Genomic DNA, 14,362 nt, shown 5'->3' on the forward strand with positions numbered 1-14,362 from the left:
CCTGAGGAGTGTTCTATCTCCAAAGTAAACAGATGGCCAGAACCAGGGTGTGTCAGTTGGTTGGGGGAGGGGAGGCCAGCTAGGGTCTAGGAAACAGACCCCTAAGTGAGCTCTGAAAGTAGAAGGGGTCTCACTTCTCCAGGCACTGGGGGAGGTGGACAGGGCTGATGGCAGCCTGGCTCTGCCAGTCTAGGCCCACCTGGCCCTACAGCACACCTAGGGGACAAAGCAGGGCCAGGCCATGTCCCTTTCTGTGCGCAAGAGCAAGTGGTGGGGGCCATCCCTGGGTGAGGCCCACTCTCCTCCTGTTTTCAAGTTTCCTTCTGTGCAGGGACGCCTGGGAGGGACGCCTGGGACTGCCCGCACAGCTCCCCAGTCTTCCTAGTCTGAGGCTCCCTCTGTCCTTCTGGTTGGTCATCGTATCTGCTTGGCTTCCCACACTGATGTATCTATCATTGCCAGGAAGCGCGGTTTGGTAGTAAGTTGTCTCCTCCTGCTGAGGGGTCTTGGCATTCTTCGCAGTGAGGAAAGCCACTGCCAACTCCAAGTTTCCATTGCTTCAAAGCTTGCTGTAGTATCTGGGCATCGTTGATCCCAGTAATTTCTCTCAGCTGATTCAAAAATGTCTGCTGGTGCTTCTGCGCCGCGCTCTGCTGCAGCACGTTCTGCTCCACGGTCATGGCCCCCGCAACACCGGCGGCCGGCTTCTCGCACCTCCGCCGGCCCTGGCTGCCGCGCTCCCCCGAGCTCCAATGCGCGGCGCGGACAGCCGGGCAGGACAGCGCCCCTGCCAGCCAGGCGCGAAGACGATGGCGGCCGGCGTGCGCGGGCACCACAGGCGGGCGGTGAGGCGCCGACAGCGAGGGCCACGGCGGTGGCCCCACGACTCCGCGCGGCCCGCCTCAGAGCGGCTCGCTGGCCGTGACCCAGGCCATGAGCGGACGGACGGCGGACGCCAGCGGGGAGCGAGCAGGGTGGGGACAGTACGTTCTTTGACATCAGTTGTAGCAGCATCTTTTCAAATACCATGTCTACTCAGGCAAGAGAAACAAAAGGAGAAATAAACAAATGGGACTACTTCAGACTAAAGAGCTTCTTCTGTAAGGCAAAGGAAATCATGAACAAAATGAAAAATCAGCCCACCAACTTGGAGAAAATATTTGTAAATCATATATTGACAAGGGATTAATCTCCAAAATATATAAAATACTCATACAACTCAGCAATCTAAAAACAAACAACACGGTCAAAAAATGGGCAGAGCATATGAACAAACATTTTTCCGAAGAAGATATACAGATAGCCAACAGGCACATGAAAAGATGTTCAGCATCCCTAATCATTAGGGAAATGCAAATGAAACTACAGTGAGATACCACCTTGCACCTGTTAGAATGGCTGTACTTACCAAGACAAAATATAACAAGTGTTGGAGAGTATGTGGAGAAAAGGGAACTCTCATACACTGCTGAGGGGAATGCAAACTGCTTCACGCACTATGGAAAACAGTATGGAGATTCCTCAAAAAATTAAAAATGGAAATAGCATACAACCTAGCTATCCTACTACTGGGTGTTTACCCAAATAACTTGAAATCAACAAATCAAAGAGAATTATGCACCCCTTTGTTCATTGCAGTATTATTTGCAATAGTGAAGATGTGGAAGCAACCCAAGTGGCTATAAACTGATGAATGGATAAAGAAGATGTTTCATGTATATACAATGAAATACTACTCAGCCATAAAACAAGACAAAATCTTGCCATTGGCAACACCACGGATGGACGTTGAGGGTATTATGTTAAGTGAAATAAGCCAGACAGAGAAAGACAAGCACTGCATGATTCCACTCAGATGTGGAAGATAAACAAACACAAGGACAAGGAGAACAGATTAGTGGTTACCAGAGGGGAAGGGGTTGGAGGGTGGGTGAAAGGGTTAAAGGGGTACATATATATAGTGATGAATAAATTTAGACTATTTGTGGTGAGCACAATGCAGTCTATAAAGAAACTGGTAAATAATAATGTACACCTGAAATTACACAATGCTATAAACCATCATGACCTCAATAAAAGAATCAGAAAAAAACAGGTAAGCTCTACTCCTAAAAAAAGGCAAACGTTTACTGTAAAACAGTGTGCTGTGTTGCCCTGGCAGTAGCCTCATACATCTTGTGCCTATTGCCTTTCTTGGTTGTATCATTTTCTCTTGTGCTTGATTTAATTCGTTTTGTTTTGTTCATCATGGTGGCCAAGCCTACCAAATCCAGCTGATGTTGCCAGTAAGAGTGATTGACCTGGAAACAAAATTAAAAGTGATTAAGGACGACATGATGGAAAAATCAGTGATGGTTATTGCTTGCCACTCAAACATATCCCATTCCACCATAGCTAAAATCTAAGAACAAGAACAAAGTGATGGAATCTGTTAAAGGGTCTGCTTCATTGAAGGCAATGAGACTAACAAAAGTTTGAGAAGGGCCTATATCAGACATGGGGAAGCTTTTAAAGACCTGAATTGAAGATTCCACACAGAAGCATATCCTTCTCAGTACCTCAATGATCATACCAAAGCAAAAAGTTTCTTTGCAGTGTTGAAAGAAGAGGCTAGACCTGACTATGATGTTGAATTTGCTCTGGGTGGTTTAAATGATTCAAGAATCATTATTCATTACATAATGTGAAAGCAAGTGGTGAGTCTGCACGTGCTGATGTGAAGGCAGCTGAAGAATTCTTGAAAAGTTTAGATAAGCTGATTGTAGAAGAAAATTATTTGCCGCAGCAAATGTTCAGTATGGATGAAACCTCTCTGTTGTGTATATAGTTGACTGAAAGGACTTTGACCCATAAGAAGGCCAAGTCATGCCAGGTTTCATGGCTTTTAAGGACAGGATAACAGTCTTGCTTTGGAGCATTGTTGCAGGCTACAAATTAAAACCCTTTGTGATCTGGCACAGTGAGATCCCCAGGGCCTTCCAGCACGTCAATAAGCACACACTGCCAGTGTACTCCAGAAACAACAGGAAGTTGTGGATGACCCAGCTCCTCTTCCAAGAGGCCCTCCTGAATTGCTATGCCAGTGAAATGGAGAAGTACTGCTTGGAGAATAGCATATCTTTCAAAGTTTTGCTTATTGTTGATAATGCTCCCAGACATGCTCCTTTTATTGGTGATCTACATCCCAATATCAAAATGGTGTTTCTCCCTCCAAACACCACCTCTTAAATCAAGGAGTTAAAGCAGCTTGTGAGGCTTACTGCTTAAGGACAACCTTTGCCCAGGATATTGCTGCAACTGAGGAAAACATTGATGCAATTCTGGATTACATCTATGACTGCATCAAGAACCTTGCTTGGACTTGGGTTGGTGTCACCAAGGAGTGTACGAATGGCATCTGGAAGAAGATGCTCAACAGGTTTGTCCATGACTTCAAAGGATTTGCCAAGGATGAGGAAGTGGCAAAAATCAACAAGGCTGTGGTTGAGATGGCAAACAACTTTAACCTGTGTTTGGATGAGGATGACTTTGAGAAACTCCTGGAGGTGGTTTCTGAGGAACTGACTAATGAGGAATTTTTAGAACTAGAACAGGAACACATAGCTGAAGAGAAGGCAACAGAAAAAAAAGCTGCAAGAGAAGAAAAAGAACCCCCAAGAAAATTCGCAGTGAAGGGTTTAGCAGAAACTTTGCAGACCTCAGTAAGCTTGAAAAAAGTTTTAAAACATGGACTCCAACACTGCAAGGTTTTCATTAATAGAGGAGTATGTTCATTGTGCATTAGCTGCTTACTAGCAAATCTGTGATGAAAGAAAGAAACAAACCAAGCAAACCACCATGGACATATTTCTGAAGCAAGTGACACCTCAGGAAGGTCCTTCAGGAAGTATTCCAGGAGAAGGTGGTGTTATCACAGAAGATGATAACTCCATGTGTGTTATTGCCCCTGAAGACCTTCCAGTGGGACAAGATGTGGAGGTGGAAGACAATGATATTGATGATCCTGTGTAGGCCTAGGCTAATGTGTGTGTGTTTGTGTCTTAGTTTTCAACAAAAAAAGTAAAAAAATATAAATTTTTAAAAGAGAAAAAAACAAATATATTTTAAAGTTTTTATTTATTTATTTATTTTTTGTGGACAGCCCTGAGCTAACATCCACCGCCAATCCTCCTCTTTTTGCTGAGGAAGACTGGCCCTGAGCTAACATCCCTGCCCACCTTCCTCTACTTTATATGTGGGACGCCTGCCACAGCATGGCTTGACAAGCAGTGCGTAGGTCTGCACCTGGGATCTGAATCAGGGAGCCCCAGGCTGCCTGAGTGGAACGTGCAAGCTTAACCATTGCACCATTGTGCTTTTAAACTCTATAATTTCTATTTGGTTCTTTTCAGTTCTGTCAGTTTTTGCTTCCTGTGTTTTGGATTTCTACAGTTATGTACATATATGTTTATAATTATGTCTTACTGATCCATTGACCCTTTTATCAGTATAAAAGATCCTTTTTTGTCTCTAGTAACAATTTTGACTTAAAGTGTATTTTGTCTGTTATAAATGTTGCTATGCTTGTTCTCTCTGGTTACTGTTTGCATGTAACCAAATTTTCCAGGTTTTGCCATTAATATTTTTGTGTTTTTGAATATAAAGTGAGTCTCTGTATAGACAGCATACATTTGTATCCTGGTCTCCCCTTGCCACCCCATTCTGCTAGCCTCTGCCTATATTTATGTTTAATGTAATTCCTATTAAGGTAGGATTTTTTTCAGCCATTATGCTATTTTTAAAATATGTGTCTTATGTCTTTTTTGTTTCTCTTTTCCTTCATTAATGTGTTCTTTTATGTTAAATATTTTGTAGCATTCCATTTTAATTCTCTTCTTTTAGGATAATTTTTGTGTTATTTTCTTTGTATCTTCCCTGCAGATTATTTTTTTTGCTGGAAACCAAGCATTTAGATTCTGTCCCCTCCCTAGGGCTTATTGTTATTGTCATTTGTTATTGTTTGTTGTTGTTGCTCTTTTTAAAGTAGCTACTCTGAACTAGTTCTGTGAAGTCTATGTTTTTTGTCATGTGTAGGCACTGACATCTTTATTAGGTTAGTGTAATAGTTAGCTCATGATTAGACAGAGATTTCTTAAAGGGCTTAAACCAATAAGTTTCCCAGTCTTTGCCAAGTGTTCTGTACTTGTGTTGGGGCATGTCTTCAGTACTCTGGCAGTTTACATCTTTGCTTTAACCTTTAACCTTCACTTCCTGTTATCACAGAGCTTCAGTGCCAGCCAGAGGTGAGAGATTATAGTATTCTGAAAGCTTTCCTGGGCATATGCATAACTCTGCACATGCATGTAGCTTTTTAGAGTCTCAGAAATATGTTGGGGGGCTGGCCCCATGGCCAAGTGGTTAAGTTTGTGCGCTCCGCTGCAGGCGGCCCAGTGTTTCGTTGGTTCGAATCCTGGGCGTGGACATGGCACTCATCATCAAACCACGCTGAGGCAGCGTCCCACATGCCACAACTAGAAGGACCCACAACAAAGAATATACAACTATGTACTGGGGGGCTTTGGAGAGAAAAAAAAAAAAAGAAATAGGTGGACTTTCTCAAGCCCCTGTGGATATGTTATTTCCTAGATTTTTTCTTTAGATATTTTTGGTCAGCCTTTTGCTTGCCCCAATGATTTTGCTGTCTCAGAGAACTGGGATGTTAAACAATTGCTGCTGATTGTTTTCTACAAACACCTCATGATAAGGATGTTCTGAGTCTGTGTTAAATAAAGGCAGGCCTTGTCAATGGGGCTTTTCCAGGGAGCTGCCAGATAGATCAAAAGTGACATTTTTCTAGACATTGGGTATTTGGGGAGCTCCAGAACTACCCCTCCAGTGGCAGCTGGGCTGCTGGTTTTCACAGCTCTTGTCTTTGGAGACTGTTGAATTTTAAGGCTTTGGTGGAGCTGGGGAGAAGTCGAGTGGGAAAGGTCAGGTTCACATGCCACAAAGATTACTGTTTTTAATGAAAATCTTTTTTTTTTTTTAATGTTATTTATTTATTTTTTTTAAAAGATTTTATTTTTTCCTTTTTCTCCCCAAAGCCCCCCGGTACATAGTTGTGTATTCTTCGTTGTGGGTTCTTCTAGTTGTGGCATGTGGGACGCTGCCTCAGCGTGGTTTGATGAGCAGTGCCATGTCCGCGCCCAGGATTCGAACTAACGAAACACTGGGCCGCCTGCAGCAGAGCGCGCGAACTTAACCACTCAGCCACGGGGCCAGCCCCTCTTTTTTTTTTTTCTTTTTAACTGTTCTTGGATTGTTGCAAGACTTTCATTACTTTCCATAATTAAGAAAAAGTAGATTTTGGCAATTTTTAGCATTCTCATTACTTAAATGGAGTAGCAGATTTGCAAAGGTCCTTACTTTTCTATTATGGAAGTGTTTTCCAGTTTTAGAACATTTTCACCTCTCCACTAAGACCCTTTATGCCTATTTATAGTTAATCCTAATTCACATCCCCAGTCTAGTTGGTTTTTGTGTCTGTGTGTGAGGAAGATTGACTCTGTAACGTCTGTTGCCAATCTTCCTCTTTTTGCTTGAGGACGATTGTCACTGAGCTAACTGCCAATCTTCCTCTACTTTGTATGTGGGATGCTGCCGCAGCATGTCTTGACGAGTAGTATGTAGGTCTGTGCCCAGGATCCGAACCTGTGAACCCCGGGCCGCTGAAGTGTAGCACGCAAACTTAACCACTATGGTACTGGGCAACATCCCAGTGTATTTGTTTTTTAAGTTATCTCTTTTCTGTTAAGTTTTTTTGAATGCCACATTAAAAAGTGTAAACTTATGATATACTAATAAAAGCCAAATAATGGAATGATGCCCTAAATTCCTTTCAAACCACTTTTCAATTAAATTAATTTAATTTAATTAATTTTAACATTTTAACCTATTTAGAGGTGAAAGGAACTTGTGATTCTGGTGATAATTTAGGTTTATGCATGATCTATCTTTTTTTCTATATGTCTTATTACTTAAACACAGCTTATTTCATAGGTAGAAATGGTATAGGAAAGAGGTTCTTAAGTCTGCTGCTCATATCCCCAAGCCTGTATTCACTTATTGGTGACTTGTACCTTAGAATTTTAATTGTAATAATAGTCGTAATAATAATAATAGCAGTTTAAATCTACTGCATACCTAGTGTGTGCCACTATCCTATCAGGCTCTTTATAAATATATATGTACATATGTATACATATATATAATATATGTATCAGTATTTGCAGTTGAAGACGTTGAGACTCAGCTGTATAAAGTGACTTGCCTAAGTCCTCAGTCAATAAGCAGTGAAGGTAGAAATCTAGAGTAGTTTTGTCTGGCTTCAAAGCCTTAAGTCTTTGTATGATACCATTCTGATTCCCACACTGAGACCATTTTTTGATTAGAAGAAATGGTAGCATAAAAATCTTTATGATGGGGCTGACCCTGTGGGCTAGTCACTAAGTTTGCATGCTCCTCTTTGGTGGCCCAGGGTTTCACCGGTTCAAATCCTAGGTGCAGACCTGGCACTGCTCATCAGGCCATGCTGAGGCGGCATCCCGCATAGCACAACCAGAAGGACCTACAACTAGAATATACGACTATGTACTGGGGGGGGCTTTGGGGAGAAAAAGAAGAAGAAGAAGAGAAAAGATTGGCAACAAATGTTAGCTCAGGTGCCAATCTTTAAGAAAAGAAAAATCTTTATGATGGAATTCTATCAATTTTGGTGGACTGAACACTAAAATATGTAGAAGTAATCAGTATTCAGGTCAAGCTGCACTTTAGGAAACTAATCAAATTTACAATGTAATGATTTATAATAATAGGAGAGTTTATAATTATTTTAAAATTAATATGTTTATTTTCTAAACATATGTATGTTTATTTTCTAAAATTTGCCACTTATACAAAGTACTCTCTTTTTATTGAGTGTGGTCTATTCAGGATCAAATTATAGAACTTTAGAGCTGAAGAGGATCTTTGGGATTTCTTAACCTTAGGTGTGTAGGTTTCAGAAAGGTTGAGTCCCTTGAAATTATATGTGTAACTTTTGTGTACACAGGTTTTTGCCATGAAAGTAGATAGTTTTTATCAAATTCTCAAAAGGATCTGTGACAGGACTCCCCTCCCAAAGATTAGGAAATGTCATTGATGGGCATCTCTTGCTACACTGAAGACCAAGTTATCTCCTGTGTCTTTGACAGTGACATCACTATTCATCTTTGATATTGGCATTGTCGTCAGTAACTACTTTGTCACACTCATTTCTAAGCTTGAAAATAAATTTGACCCAGCGTCTATATGGTGCACTTCATGGTCTGCATGATTTCTAAGGAGTGAGAGCCCTGGATCACCAGGGAAAAAGGAAAAATAAAAAGGAAGGAAAGTAGAGAGAATGAGGAGATTTCATTTGCTGGGGAAGCACTGCTTTAACTTTACCCAACACTTAGAACCTCCCATCTTTGACATAGTTCCCATCGCAGACCCCCATGAACAGCAGGGTTTTAGAGATTCTACTAGTCTTATTCCATGAATACCATCAATAAAATCTATAATGACTCAGGGAAAAAAAGGGGAAAGTGTCTATAAGTTTGTGTCTTTTTTCCATTTATTTTTATTTTTTGAATGCTGATTATCTTTGTTCTTTGTTATATGTACTTCCTTTGTGTACATTTTTAAAAATAGACTTCTTGTACTGTGAAAGCAATATCACTCTTTAAGCAAAAATGATTGAAAAATTGACAAGGGCCAGAATTATAGGAAGGTGATACAGATTTGATTAATGGAGGAGGGAAAAAAGTATAGAGATTATTAAGGAAGCTGTCAGTGTCTGAGTAACAAAAAGGGAAATTTCCAAAGCAGTTGGTAAGTAGAAAGTGAAGATAAGGGACTTTAAATATTTTCCAAGGAATGTGTGAAGTTCACATTCAAAACTCATAAAATATACAGGGAAATCAAGCATGGTTGGGAATAGGCTTGCAAAAACAGACCGACAAAGACCTCAGATTAGGAATTCTTAGATAAAATATAAAATGGTCATATTGAACATATTTATATCAGGGAATAAGAAACTATGAAGAATGATCAATCAGACTTGAAATAGAAGTAACTAGATTTTTTAGAAGGATCTTTTAATAATTGAGAGTATTAACTCAATGGATGGGGCTTAAAAGCAGATTTGACGTATCTAAAGCAAGAATTAATGAACTAGAACTATGGTTTTCAAAGTGTGGTCTCTAGAGTAGCAGCATCTTGAGAACATGTTAACAATGTAAAAACTCTGAGGCTTCACCCACCTATAAATCAGAAACTCTGTGGTGGAGCCCAACAACTTCTGGTTCAGCAAGCTTTCCAGGTGATTCTAATATATTCTAAAGTTTGGGAACCTCTGAATTAGCAGATACGAAGAAATCCAGAACAAGAGAAAAAGACTTGGAAAATATGAAAGAGAGGGTAAGTTATGGAACTAAAAAGGTCTAACTGTATCTAGTTAGAATTCTAGCAAAAGAGGAAAGGGACAAAAGGAATATTTGAAGAGATGATATCTTAAAATGTTCTACAATTGATGAAAGATTCTCATCTATAGATTCTAAAAGCCCAACACCTCTCAAACAGGATAAATAAAAAAAGTCCATACCAAGGCAATCATAGTAAAACTCAGAACATAAAAAATGCAGAGGAACTTAAAATCAGCCAAAGAGAAAAGACCTTACTCTCAAAGTAACTCTAGGAAGGAATTCAGAAGATAACTAAAGATACTGTCAGTGTGTTGAGATCATTCTATATTCAGCGAAGTTGTTTTTCATGAATGAGATTGAAGTAAAAATATTGTAAGACAATCAACTGAATTTGCCACTAGCAGACCCTCAGTAAATTAAATTCTAAATGCAGAAGGAAGGGGGTCACAGAGGGAATGTCTGCATTGCATGAAGGAGTGGAAAGAAAAAAACCGAATAAATACGTGGATGGAATTCAATAAACATTATCTATGTAAAATTATTATGAGTTTAAAAGTGAGTAAAATTAAGAGTGATTAATAGGAATAGCATATAATTTGGAAGAGGTTAGTGTTTCAAAATTTTTGTATCATTTGGGAGGGTGGTAAGCATTCTGATTAGCTTTACTCTTTGATAAGTTAAATATTGGCATTATATTTCTAGGGTAACCATTAAAAGTATATGGACAAAAGGTGCAACTTACTAATGTACTAAAGGAAAAAAAATCAAAAAGGAGGCAAAAAATGAGGATAAAAAGAAACATAGAAAGGTTTAAGGAAACTATTTAACCCGATTAAAAGTCCAAATTAAATGACAAACTTAAATTTGATATTAGTAAATGGTTAAGTATCAAGTTTAAAGAGAAATCTTGTCATACTAGATACAAAAGCAAAATCTAGGTACATGTTGCTTGTAAGACATGTTTAAAAAATGATATAGAAAAGTTGAAAGTAAAAAGATACAGATATACTAGGAGAATATGAATTAAAATGAAGTTTGTTTAGCTATATTAACATGAAATAAAATTAGTTTTTCAGTTTATAAAACTTTTTTGAGACAAAAAGTATTCTTTTATAAAAAGTAAAGGTTCATTTTAGCAGGATAATATAATAAAAAATTTTATGCACCTAAAAACATAGTGTCAAAATGTATATAAAGCAAAATTTTAAAGAATTACAGGTGAAAGTAGACAAATACAGAATCCTAGTGTGAGACTTTATCACTTGTTTTCATAAGTGATAGATAAATCAGAAAATAATCAGTAAGGTTATAGAAGGATTCACTTAACATAATTAACAAGCTTACTCTAATGGAAATGTATGGAAATGCATCCCAAACTTCAGAATATATATATATATATTTTTTTTTTTTTAAAGATTTTATTTTTTTCCTTTTTCTCCCCAAAGCCCCCCCAGTACATAGTTGTGTATTCTTCGTTGTGGGTCCTTCTAGTTGTGGCATGTGGGACGCTGCCTCAGCGTGGTTTGATGAGCAGTGCCATGTCCGCGCCCAGGATTCGAACCAACGAAACACTGGGCCGCCTGCAGCGGAGCGCGTGACCTTAACCACTCAGCCACGGGGCCAGCCCCCAGAATATATATTTTTGTTGCTCTCATAGGAATATTTATGAGACTGATCACATCCTAGTCCTTAAAGGAAGTCTTTTTTTTTGAGGAAGTTTAGCTCTGAGCTAACATCTACTGCCAATCTTCCTCTTTTTTGCTGAGGAAGACTGGCCCTGAGCTAACATCTGTGTCCATCTTCCTCTACTTTATATGTGGATGCCTGCCACAGCATGGCTTGACAAGCACTGTGTAGGTCTGCACCCAGGATCCAAACAGGTGAACCCAGGGTTGCCGAAGAAGCAGAATGTGCGAACTTAATTGTTCCACCACTGGGCTGGCCCCAAAGGAAGTCTTAATAAATTTCAGTGGACTCATATCCTATGTACCACTTAAAGTAGGAACCCATTTAAAAAATAACTTTAAAAACTCAGTATATTGGAAATTAGAAAACAAGGAACAAATTGGAAAATACATAAAATGAGATGAAAAATAAAATAATGATCATGCATCTAAAAAGTGAGAAACATAACAGCAACGTAAACCCAAAGAAGCAAGGAAAAAAAGAAAGAACAGAAATTAATGAAATAGAAACATTCAATATAGAGGATCAACAGAGTCTAAAGAAGTAGGTTCCTTAAAAAGACTGGTAAAGTAGTTCTCTGTTGAGGTTGATCGTGAAAAAAAAAAGCGAGAAGTATAAATAAGAAACATTAGGAGTGAAAAAATTGTCACTGTAGTTGTAATTAACCTTAAAAAGACACTGAGGATATATTATGAACAATTTTGTGCCAATGAATTTGGAAATTAAAGTGAAGAAGAAAAAATGCTATTAACATTTAACTTAAAACTGACTTGAAGAAATAGAAAACCTGAACAATATCAAAACTGTTAAAGAAAATTGGGTCATAATTTTCAAATCTTCCTACACACTCCGTGTTTGGATGGACTGGTAAATTATACCAAACATCCAAGGAAAAAAATTAATCTTACACACACTAATAAAGAGTCTAGAATAAGAGGGAATACTGCACAGCTACTATTATGAGACTGTCATAATCCTGATACTTAAATCTGACAAGGCCAATATGAGAATTGGGAATTACAGGCCAGTTTCACTCATAGACATAGATACAAGAATCCTAAAACTGAACCTCATAGTGTAGAAAAGGATATTTCATCCCAACTTGGAATTATTCTGGAAAGTTGGATGACTAAGTGTAGTAGTGCATATCAGTCACGAGTATAGACTTGGCAGGCAGAGTGCCTTGGTTTGAATCCTGGTTTTACTAATTAGCTTGAGGCATGTTTCATATTCCTTGTTTATTAATTGGAATGATAATGGTATCAACTCATACAGTTTTTCTGGCGATTGGATGAATTAAAATACGTAAAGTGTTTAGAACAGTGTCTGATATATACTAAATACAAATTGATGTTAGATATCAATATTATTATTGTAAAATCAGTTACTGTAATGTGCCATATTAACAGAATAAAGAAGAAAGCAGTATGATCATTTCAATAGATACAGAGAAAGCATTAATAAAATTCAGTATCCATTAGTGATTAAAAACTTAACAAAATAGGTGAGGGGGAGGCTACTTACCCTAAGAAAGTATAAACGTGAAAAACCTACATCATATGGTTTACTTAAAAGTGATATGTTTAAAACATTCTTTTTTTTTTTTTTTTTTGAAATTGACAATAAGACGTGTTCTTATTATCACCATTTCCTTTGGGGCCCAATAATTGCAGCAAGGTCAAAAATAAAAAAGAAAGGAAGGAAGATATGTATAAGGATTAGAAAGGAAGAGAAAAAACTGATTATTTGCAAAAGAATGTACAGATAAAATATTAGAATTAATAGGAGTTTTAACAGAATTGCTGAATACAAGATCAATATATAAAAAGCAGTTGCAGGAAATGGCAGTTTCTTAAAAAGTTAAATATATATTTACCATAAAACACTGCAGTTCCAATCCTAGCATATGCTTAAGAGAAATGAAAATATATGTACACACACAGACTTGTCTGTGAATGTTCATAACAGTATTATTCATGACAGCCAAAAAGTATAAATAATTCAAAAGCCTATCAACTGGTAAGTGGATAAACAAAATGTATTATATCCATGCAATGAAATACTATTTAGTGATAAAAAGGAATGAACTGCTGACACATGCTACAACATACCTCAAAAATATTATGAGTGAAAGAATCTATCTATATCATATGGTTCCATTTATATGAAATATCCAGAAAGAGCAAATCTATAGAGACAGAAAGCAGGCCGCTTACTTGTGATTGCCTGTGGCTGGGTTGGGTACAGGGATTGGTTGCATATGAGTATGAGAAATATTTTTGGGTTATGAAAAAGTTCCAAAACTGGATTGTGGTGATGATTGCACAGCTCCATAAATTTACTGAAAATTATTGCACTGTATAATTACCACCCCTACCATTTGTCTCCTTCCTCCCATTCTGATCTAACTGTACATACATCCCTAAATCCTCTTTGGGCCAGGGAGGAGTTGATAAATAAAGGCTAAGAATTTAGGTCCTTGAGTGAGGGGTAAGAGATAGGGAAGAAAAATGAGTGAAATAGATACTGAGAGAGAATCTATCCATGATGTGATTTATAGCCAATTTGTTTTGAGAGATTGAGTTACTTGGATAAGCCGTCTCAAGTTTCTTTATTCATTTACACATGCTTGCTCTGAAAAAGTATAAGGTCTGTTAGGAACCATTTGCTCTGGTTCTCTTCATTTTCCCTTTTGCCCACTCATAATCCAGTATATACAAACATCTGTTTATCCTAATAAAAAATTGTAAATAAATTAGATAAGTTAAATATACAAAGGGAACTCATTATTTAAGGTGATGGTGATGTTTTTGGAGATGAGAAGTCTTTTGTAGTCTCTTTTTTATAATTGTAATTTTATTATAAAACTAATAGAGTTTATCTTTTATAATTCATATTTTTTAAGTGTATTGTTTTCTTCAAAGTGGCTGTGTTCCTGTACGTTAACATGATTTGTATTTAAGACAAATAGCACTTTATTGCTTGAGATTTATGTAACCAAAATATGTTTTAAATTTTTGCTTTTTTGCTTCCTGGTAAGTTTTTTCAGAGATTTTTATTTATTTGGGGCAGTCAGACTTTTTACTGTAAATATATTATTTCATTCTTGAAATGGCTAGGAAGTTATTATTTTATACTGGAGTACATTTCTTAAGTAAATCATTAGTTATGATATTATTTGATGGACTTCT

At 37.8% G+C, this 14,362-nt stretch overlaps 1 protein-coding gene across 7 annotated transcripts in view; it reads left to right on the top strand.

The window, feature by feature from the left end:
- CSPP1 (centrosome and spindle pole associated protein 1) overlaps positions 1-14,362 on the top strand; it is a 152,126-nt gene that overhangs the window by 93,362 nt on the left and 44,402 nt on the right. The gene's annotated exons all lie outside the window — the stretch shown is intronic.

This window comes from Equus quagga, chromosome 16 (genome assembly GCF_021613505.1).
Source record: "Equus quagga isolate Etosha38 chromosome 16, UCLA_HA_Equagga_1.0, whole genome shotgun sequence".
In the NCBI taxonomy this organism is placed as follows: Eukaryota; Metazoa; Chordata; class Mammalia; order Perissodactyla; family Equidae; genus Equus; species Equus quagga.